This window comes from Polyodon spathula, chromosome 1, assembly GCF_017654505.1.
Source record: "Polyodon spathula isolate WHYD16114869_AA chromosome 1, ASM1765450v1, whole genome shotgun sequence".
Classification (NCBI taxonomy): Eukaryota; Metazoa; Chordata; class Actinopteri; order Acipenseriformes; family Polyodontidae; genus Polyodon; species Polyodon spathula.
In genome coordinates this window covers 75,328,464-75,337,545 of record NC_054534.1, presented here as the reverse complement: position 1 = coordinate 75,337,545, position 9,082 = coordinate 75,328,464, and positions in this window count along the sequence as shown.

Sequence of the window (9,082 nt, the reverse complement as noted above, 5' to 3'; positions counted from 1 at the left end):
TCAAAAATCCTTCTGTGCGTAAAAAATAATGACAAGAATTGTAAAATAAATGTGTTGACTCGTAACAAAGATTTGTACATGTAAAATAAAATACTTCTGTGCGTAAATAACAGCAATTGTAAAATAAATGTGCACACTCGTATTTTTTTCTTTTACCTGTAAAATTTATTTTCTGTGTAGTAAAATAAATTTGTAAGTTCGCAAAAAAAAAAAAAAAAAAAAAAAAAATGTATCTAAATGTGAGTAGAACTCATTTCTGACAGTTACCCCACGCTCACAAAATAAAAAAAACACAAAAAAAAACGTACACAAAGTTCAGGCAGCCACACAGCAAAATGCCGAAGTACAGAGTGCTGTATTGTGCACATTCTCAGCTGAACATGCACAGTTACACCGTTTTATTATTACATATTAATAGTGTAAGAATTGTTATGGGAAATGCTTGGAGTATTGGTTCAGCGATGTTTGACTTGCCATGCCTAGGGGCTCTCACTAAAGCAGTGCTTACAGGTACCACGAAATGTTCCTGTCAGGACAACTGAGGAAGTCAGCACCTCCGGTCACCTTTTTTTTTTTTTTTTAAGTACCAAAAATGCTTATTCACTGCTAAACACGAACTACTTTAGACGTGTAATGACTGCAGTACAAGATACCGACCATAACGTTAGGGCTTTGGTGTTGGGATAGGATTATTCATCGTTTTGTTAACAAATATGATAGCCACTCAGTGCAGTATCGTTGACGTTGTAGAAAGAAACAAAAAAGTCACTGGACTTGCGCTCTGAATAGAAGGGATTTGAAATCATTTAAATAGGGCTTTGGGCTCCAGGTAAGATGTTTTTCAAACTTATTTTAGTAACAAATTAGTTAATCAAAATTGTGTTTACGATTTATTTGGCGTTTGTTAGACTTGTTTTCATTGTTTAAGCAAGTAAGGCGTGTATATTATATCTAAGCAATAGAGCCGTCGATGCGGGCTATTGTGTGGTAGATGACCGCGACTGGAGTTATGCGTCCCGAGCCGTGGGCGAGAGCGCTAACGAAAGTCAAGGGCATCTACCACCTGGCAGAGACCGCATCGAGGGGACTCTATCGCTATTAGAAAAACAGGGAGTGAATTGGCTGGTGCGGAAAGAACTGAAACAGGGTTGGGAGTTTGACTGTCTGGTTTTGAGAGAGGGTGTTTGGACCCAGCCGATGACAGAATTGTGGACCAATCGTGTCTTCCCTGTTAATTTGTTGCCCAGTAGCTGCGAATTGAGCCTTCATCATGGCGTCCTGCCACAGACATGATTTCACTTTTCTCTAGACCAGCGTCAGAAAGTATTTAAGTAGCTTTTTATGTTATGAGATTAGTTGTAGGTTAGAATGTTAAGGAAACAAGCCGGGATTTGTGCGCAGATTGATTTTAAAATCTAGATCTGGAGCTAGATCTGGAAGCTGATTGGCTGTTCGCACTCAATCGTTTTCTAATACAGTAGATGCCCGCTGTAACGTCTCAGCACCAACTGTGACTCAAATTTAAAATCAAATCGCTCAGGTGCTGGCTTTCTTTTTGATTTTGTGTGTATCTTTTAGCATAGCTCACACCTTTTGGACATTACATACTCAACAAAGACACAATTGCTCCAGATTAATTTATGAATGACGCTTCAGTCAGACTCAATACTACAGACTATTCAACAATTGTACATGTCCAGATAAATTATAATAAGAAAACGTAAATACCCCAATAAATAAATATGTTAGCAATAATAATAATTTTAATAATAACGTTTTCTGTATGTGTATGCCGTTTTTCTAGTCTAATTATGTTAGGAACTATTTTCCTCAGCAGAATGTTACCTGGCGCAATATCGGAAGTTCAGAGGAAATATAGGTCTTAAAGTTTTAAAGAGAAAATAAAGAAATAAGTTGTTTTCTAATAGCGATAGAGCCCTCTCGATATAGGCTCTACCGTGTGGTAGATGATCTTGACTTTTGTTAGCGCCCTCAGCTACGGCTCGGGACGCATAGCTCCAGTCACGGTCATCTACCACAGTACAGCCCGCATCCACTGCTCTATCGCTTAATTAGCTAGAGCTGGAAGCGGATTGGCTGACAGTACTTGTAGTCATGTGAGTGAATGCTTATGTATATGATGCAATTCAAGTTATGCCACTAGAGGTCAGTAACGCCCTACGTACTTACCCTCTACCTAGGATACCGTAGGGGTCGAGGAAGTGCTTAGTAAGAGAACACTAATGTGTAGGTTTCAACAGAGATTGTTCTAATAAAGACACTGTGATTAAAGTTATAATCTTGCATCTTGGATCTCGGGTTATTACATATGGCGACGAGGAAATCGGGCAACTTGTCTTAGGTCGTTGAAAACGGAGACAACGAAGGAGAAGAGACAAGTGTAGCTGCATAGCTTCGGCCCAACCTGCTAACGTTAGCGAGGGCGCTCACAGACAACGGAACATGGCTGCCATGGTAGGAACAACCGCGCCGTTTGATAGTCAACTACAAACATGGGAGGAATATTGCGAAGTACTGTCGCATTTTTTTTGAAGCAAATGAGATTGACAACGGCTTAAAAAAGTGCGATTCTCTTAAGTTAGGTGGGAAGCCAAACCTATAGTCTGATGAGAAATTTGTTAAGCCCAGATAAGCCAGGGGACAAATCGTTTCACGATTTAGTTGAACTGTTGAAAACGCACTACAACCCAAAGCCCAGCGAAATAGTTCAACGCTTTAAATTTAACTCGAGAAACAAACAGGCAAATGAGAGTGTGACTGAATATGTGGCAGTGCTACGAGAACTGACTCAACATTGCAACTATGGAGATAGGCTAAATGAAATGATACGGGACAGGCTAGTCTGTGGTGTAGACGATGATCGTATTCAGCGCTGGCTATTAGAAACCGAGTTAACATTTGAAAAAGCATTGAAGCTTGCTGAGGCATTGGAGACAGCGAACAAAGACCTTCAGGATTTACAATGGCAAAGCAAAGGAAGCAATGGTGCTAACTGGAAACATGCTAGCCAGACTACAGTGCAAAAACTAAAAACGTGGAGGGAACCACCAACTGGCAGAACTGTGAGGGTATGTTATAGATGCGGTGGTGAGCACATGGCGAATGACTGTCCTTTTCTTAAGGAAATGTGTCACAGATGCGGAAAAAGGGGGCACATCAGGAAAGCGTGCAGGGCGAACTCACCTGTGGAGAAAACCAAACCTAGAGGGGGAGGAAAACAAAAGCAGGGAAAAGTGGAAAACAAACATGGGGCTCATCACATTAGCGAAAATCCTGAAACAGATGCAAGTGACGGTGAAGACGTGTTCACTATGAGTAACATAACAGAGATAAGAACATAAGAACATAAGAAAGTTTACAAACGAGAGGAGGCCATTTGGCCCATCTTGCTCGTTTGGTTGTTAGTAGCTTATTGATCCCAAAATCTCATCAAGCAGCTTCTTGAAGGATCCCAGGGTGTCAGCTTCAACAACATTACTGGGGAGTTGATTCCAGACCCTCACAATTCTCTGTGTAAAAAAGTGCCTCCTATTTTCTGTTCTGAATGCCCCTTTGTCTAATCTCCATTTGTGACCCCTGGTCCTTGTTTCTTTTTTCAGGCTGAAAAAGTCCCTTGGGTCGGCACTGTCAATACCTTTTAGAATTTTGAATGCTTGAATTAGGTCGCCACGTAGTCTTCTTTGTTCAAGACTGAACAGATTCAATTCTTTTAGCCTGTCTGCATATGACATGCCTTTTAAGCCTGGAATAATTCTGGTCGCTCTTCTTTGCACTCTTTTTACGGCAGCAATATCTTTTTTATAGCGAGGTGACCAGAACTGCACACAATATTCAAGATGAGGTCTTACTAATGCATTGTACAGTTTTAACATTACTTCCCTTGATTTAAATTCAACACTTTTCACAATGTATCCGAGCATCTTGTTAGCCTTTTTTTATAGCTTCCCCACATTGTCTAGATGAAGACATTTCTGAGTCAACAAAAACTCCTAGGTCTTTTTCATAGATTCCTTCTCCGATTTCAGTATCTCCCATATGATATTTATAATGTACATTTTTATTTCCTGCGTGCAGTACCTTACACTTTTCTCTATTAAATGTCATTTGCCATGTGTCTGCCCAGTTCTGAATCTTGTCTAGATCATTTTGAATGACCTTTGCTGCTGCAACAGTGTTTGCCACTCCTCCTACTTTTGTGTCGTCTGCAAATTTAACAAGTTTGCTTACTATACCAGAATCTAAATCATTAATGTAGATTAGGAATAGCAGAGGACCTAATACTGATCCCTGTGGTACACCACTGGTTACCACACTCCATTCTGAGGTTTTTCCTCTAATCAGCCCTTTCTGTTTTCTACATGTTAACCACTTCCTAATCCATGTACATGTGTTTCCTTGAATCCCAACTGCGTTCAGTTTGAGAATTAATCTTTTGTGCGGGACTTTGTCAAAAGCTTTCTGGAAATCTAAATAAACCATGTCATATGCTTTGCAATTATCCATTATCGATGTTGCATCCTCAAAAAAATCAAGCAAGTTAGTTAGACATGATCTCCCTTTCCTAAAACCATGTTGACTGTCTCCCAGGACCCTGTTACCATATAGGTAATTTTCCATTTTGGATCTTATTATAGTTTCCATAAGTTTGCATATAATAGAAGTCAGGCTTACTGGTCTGTAGTTACCTGGTTCAGTTTTGTTTCCCTTTTTGTGGATTGGTATTACATTTGCAATTTTCCAGTCTGTCAGTACCACCCCTGTGTGAAGAGACTGCTGCATGATCTTGGTAAATTACTTCTTTCATTTCTTTGAGTACTACTGGGAGGATCTCATCCGGCCCAGGGGATTTGTTTATTTTAAGAGCTCCTAGTCCCTTTAACACTTCTGCCTCAGTTATGCTAAAGTTATTTAAAACTGGATAGGAACTGGATGACATGTGGGGCATGTTGTCAGTATCTTCCTTTGTAAAAACTTGTGAAAAGTAATCATTTAAATATATTTGCTATTTTTTTTCTTCATCTACGATTTTGCCATTTGTATCTCTTAAACATTTAATCTCCTCTTTGAATGTTCTCTTGCTGTTGTAATATTGGAAAAACATTTTGGAATTGGTTTTAGCTCCCTTAGCAATGTTCATTTCTATTTCTCTCTTGGCCTTTCTAACTTCCTTTTTGACTTGCGTTTGCAGTTCTGTGTACTCTTTCTGCGTACTTTCTTTTTGGTCCTTTTTTAATGCTCTATAAAGTGCCTTTTTTCGCTGAATATTTTTTTTAATTGATCTATTAAACCATTTTGGCAATTTAGTTTTACATTTAGATTTGTCTACTTTAGGGATGTAATTGTTTGGCGCCTCTAGTACTACATTTTTGAAGAACAACCATCCTTCTTCGGTGGGTGTTTTCTCTATTTTACTCCAATCTACTTCTGTTAGTCTCTGTTTCATACCTTCATAGTTTGCTTTTCTAAAATTGTAAACGTTAGCTTTAGTCTTTACTTTTGGGGTTTTAAAAAACACTTCAAATGAGGCCATGTTGTGGTCTGAGTTTGCCAGTGGTTCTCTGATCTCTGTTTCAGTTATTCTGTCTTCGTTATTTGAAAAGACTAAATCAAGGCATGCCTCCCCTCTAGTCGGTGTCTTGACAAATTGTGTTAGGAAGCAGCCATTTGTCATTTCCACCATTTCAATTTCATCCTTCGTGCTACCCACTGGGTTTTCCTATTTTATATGGGGGAAGTTGAAATCCCCCATTAGTATGGCTTCTCCTTTGCTACACGCATTTCTAATGTCATTGTATAACAGATTATTTTGCTCACAGATAAGCATTCATTCACATTACTACAGTACTGAATCGTTTTCTAATTTAGATGTGTCCATTGCGCGACATGATGTACTATGGTATGAGCAGTACCATGAGACTATGGTATGAGCAGTATGAGTATGGTATTCTTAGATTCTTATATTAAACAGTGTCAAAATATTGTAAAATGTTGTAAGTATAAAAATAACAGTGTTTTTTTTTGCAGTGTGAGTGGCAGACTCGCTGCCACCCGAACGAGCTCAGTGGGAATGTAACATGCATTTTTGCAGAGGGGAATCAGAGAATCAGCTGCAAGACAGATGCAAATATGCTGATGTTAATGTTTTGCAAGAATGCTGTCAAATTCGTAGGTTTACTTTGAGATATGGAGTCTCTATTAAGGTTGACTTTTCATTTTCATTTAAAGTAGGAGGATAGCAATCTCAAGTAGAAGGTATGGCGGTATGGGCCTCGTTCACCAGCGCGGGTGCACGTGGCAACGCCCTCCATCGAATCAGGGGTATAAATACTACACATCCTGGGCCTAAATATGTGCCTTAACAGGGACCCAAAATTCAAAATAAGTGTATAACTTTGTAAATTTTTTTGTGATTTTAGGCGTTGAGATTTAAAAAGCAAGTAAAAGTTACTTGTGTCTAGAAAAGTAATTACAAAATAATGTATTTATATTAGAATTATTAGAATTTTATTAGAATTTTTAAACCACAAAGTTGTCTTAGCACAAACTAAATTTCAAAGTAAGTAAAGTCCACATATTTAAGCATAAATATTTACACACAGAAAAAAAAGTGGTGAAAGAAAGAACCAGACACCAATGAAACAACGAAATTATACTTCAGGCACAAAAACAAACTATGTTACAATAGTCACAAAGACGGCTGCAGTGGGTGACGTCAGACCAGAAACCAGGAACCAGGAACCAGGAAATAAACAACAGAGATGGAGTTTGGTGAAGCTGAGCGAATGGTTTCGCTCAGCATTTAATAGTGCACAGACAGACAGAACATAAAAGGTTGCAAGACAAACAAAACACAGGACACCGCACTGGTAGCCAAAACAAAGAGATGAAACAAAACGGACTAACACTAAACAAACACGGTGAGCTGATATTTTTCACTTTGACATTATGGACTTTTTCTGTGTTGAGCAGTGGCAAAAACTCCTAATTAAATCAATTTTGATTCCATGGTGTAACACAATAAAATGTGGAAAAGTCCAAGGGGGGTGAATACTTTTGAGAGCCACTGTGCATAGAGAGTTTCACTTAGAAATACTGTTTGTTTTATTTTGTACTGCACATCACAAACCAAAATATACAGACCATTTAAAAATAATGCATTAACATCGTACTGTTATCATATACACACGCATTGCACAATAACACAAAGAAAATGAAATATCTACTTGGTGAAGCGGTTTTTATTTCAGCCAATAAGGTGTTCACAGTGGCAGCAATGCATTAGCAAAAGTCACATGGCAGTGATGTCAGCTCCATAGCAACAAGCCTTCGTTGTTGTGCATGAAAGAAAGAGGAAGACTCATGAAATTAATTGGAGACTGAAGTTGATGAGAAGCAATTACCCTCTGTTGTATGAATTAAAACGGTGTTCTGCTTTTTATACGAAAAATTAGAAAAAGCAGTTCTGTAGAGGATTTATACTGGACCCGTTATATCATTTTAAAAAGGAAAACTGCAAAATAAAAAATAAAAAGGTAATGTAGGTACACAAAAATGTGAGTAATTGATTAAAAATAAATTGTATCGACGTTTCAGAATATGTCCTCCTTCAGCTTGATTTTTTTGTCAATTATTCATATTTTTGTGTACCTACATTACTTTTTTCTTTGATATATATACTGTATACACACACACACACATGCACATACGGTATTCCATTGGTTTGTATACAATTTCCGTGCTGATATCTTTTGAAAACAAGCCCCGACAACACCATAAGCATTGTACTTTCTAATTATTAGACAAAATATTTACAGAATACTTAAAAACTGCTGCTACAGCCATGCTTAATTTATTATTATTAATAGCGTTTTAATTAAATTATACCAAATCACTTTTTTATTTACAATGAAGGAAACATACACTTTGTCGCCCAAATACTTAATGAAAACATGTATTGTCATTGTAAATAAAAACGTGATTCGGTATAATTTAATTAAAACGCTATTAATAAGACATTTACTTATTATTTACAGTGGGGTTACCAGTGGATTAAACTGTTTTCTAAGGCTCTGAAACCTCGTCACAGAGGTTCCGGGTCTATCCATCTTCACTGCACTTTACCCAATGCCAAGTCCACATACCGCCACGAATTGGAAGGGAATGGCAGATGTAAGGCGACTTATAATTGGATAATTTATTACACATACTATTTTCTTTAAATTCATTGGTTCTCATTTAATTTTCAGGGATCTGATTGGCCAAATTAGTGGGCAAAGTAATTTGAATTACAACACGTACTAAAGTCAAATGAGAATGTGTACTAACCATTTGAAACGCATAATAAAATAATGTTTGTTTTTTTTTTCATCCAGATGGCCTTCCGTAGTGGTTATGCGTATGTAGTTGCTTGTTATGATTTTGTATTCACAGGTAATTATAAGAGTAGCCAGTCACACTCGGGATAACATCAAGAAGGAAATTGGAAAATACAGCAGCGAGAGATTTTCTTTTAATGTACAAATATAGATTTGCTGAGTGCTGCTCATTTAGTGTTACCAGGCACCTTTGGAAAACTGGGATTGTCTCAGTTTTCAGCCCAGATTTTTCCTGGTCGGAAACATAAAATTGTAAAATGTTCCCAGTTTTGCAATTGTACATTTTTTGTACCGTACAAAACTATAGCAAAACTATAATATGTGGATTATGTGTTACACAATCTGTCATTTCCTGAGTCATGTCTTTTTTTTTTAACGCCTTATGTGGCAGATGACAATATAAAGAAAATAAATTGTTACGATCTGCAATAATTACACCCGGTATTTAACTTGTAATTATGATAAAGCTATATAGTTATTTGACTGCTTTGTGGTGTCATTGAATTGGGGGAAAAATAAAAATCCAGGTTTTTCAATCTGGAAATATGCTAACCATATGCCGACTTCTTGAGACAGACAATGTTGACTGTGACACGATTTACTTTATATTACTGAGACTTGTTTATGTTTTTATTTGTTTTTCAAGTTCAAATGTAAGGCAACTATTAAGTTATGTGACCATGATG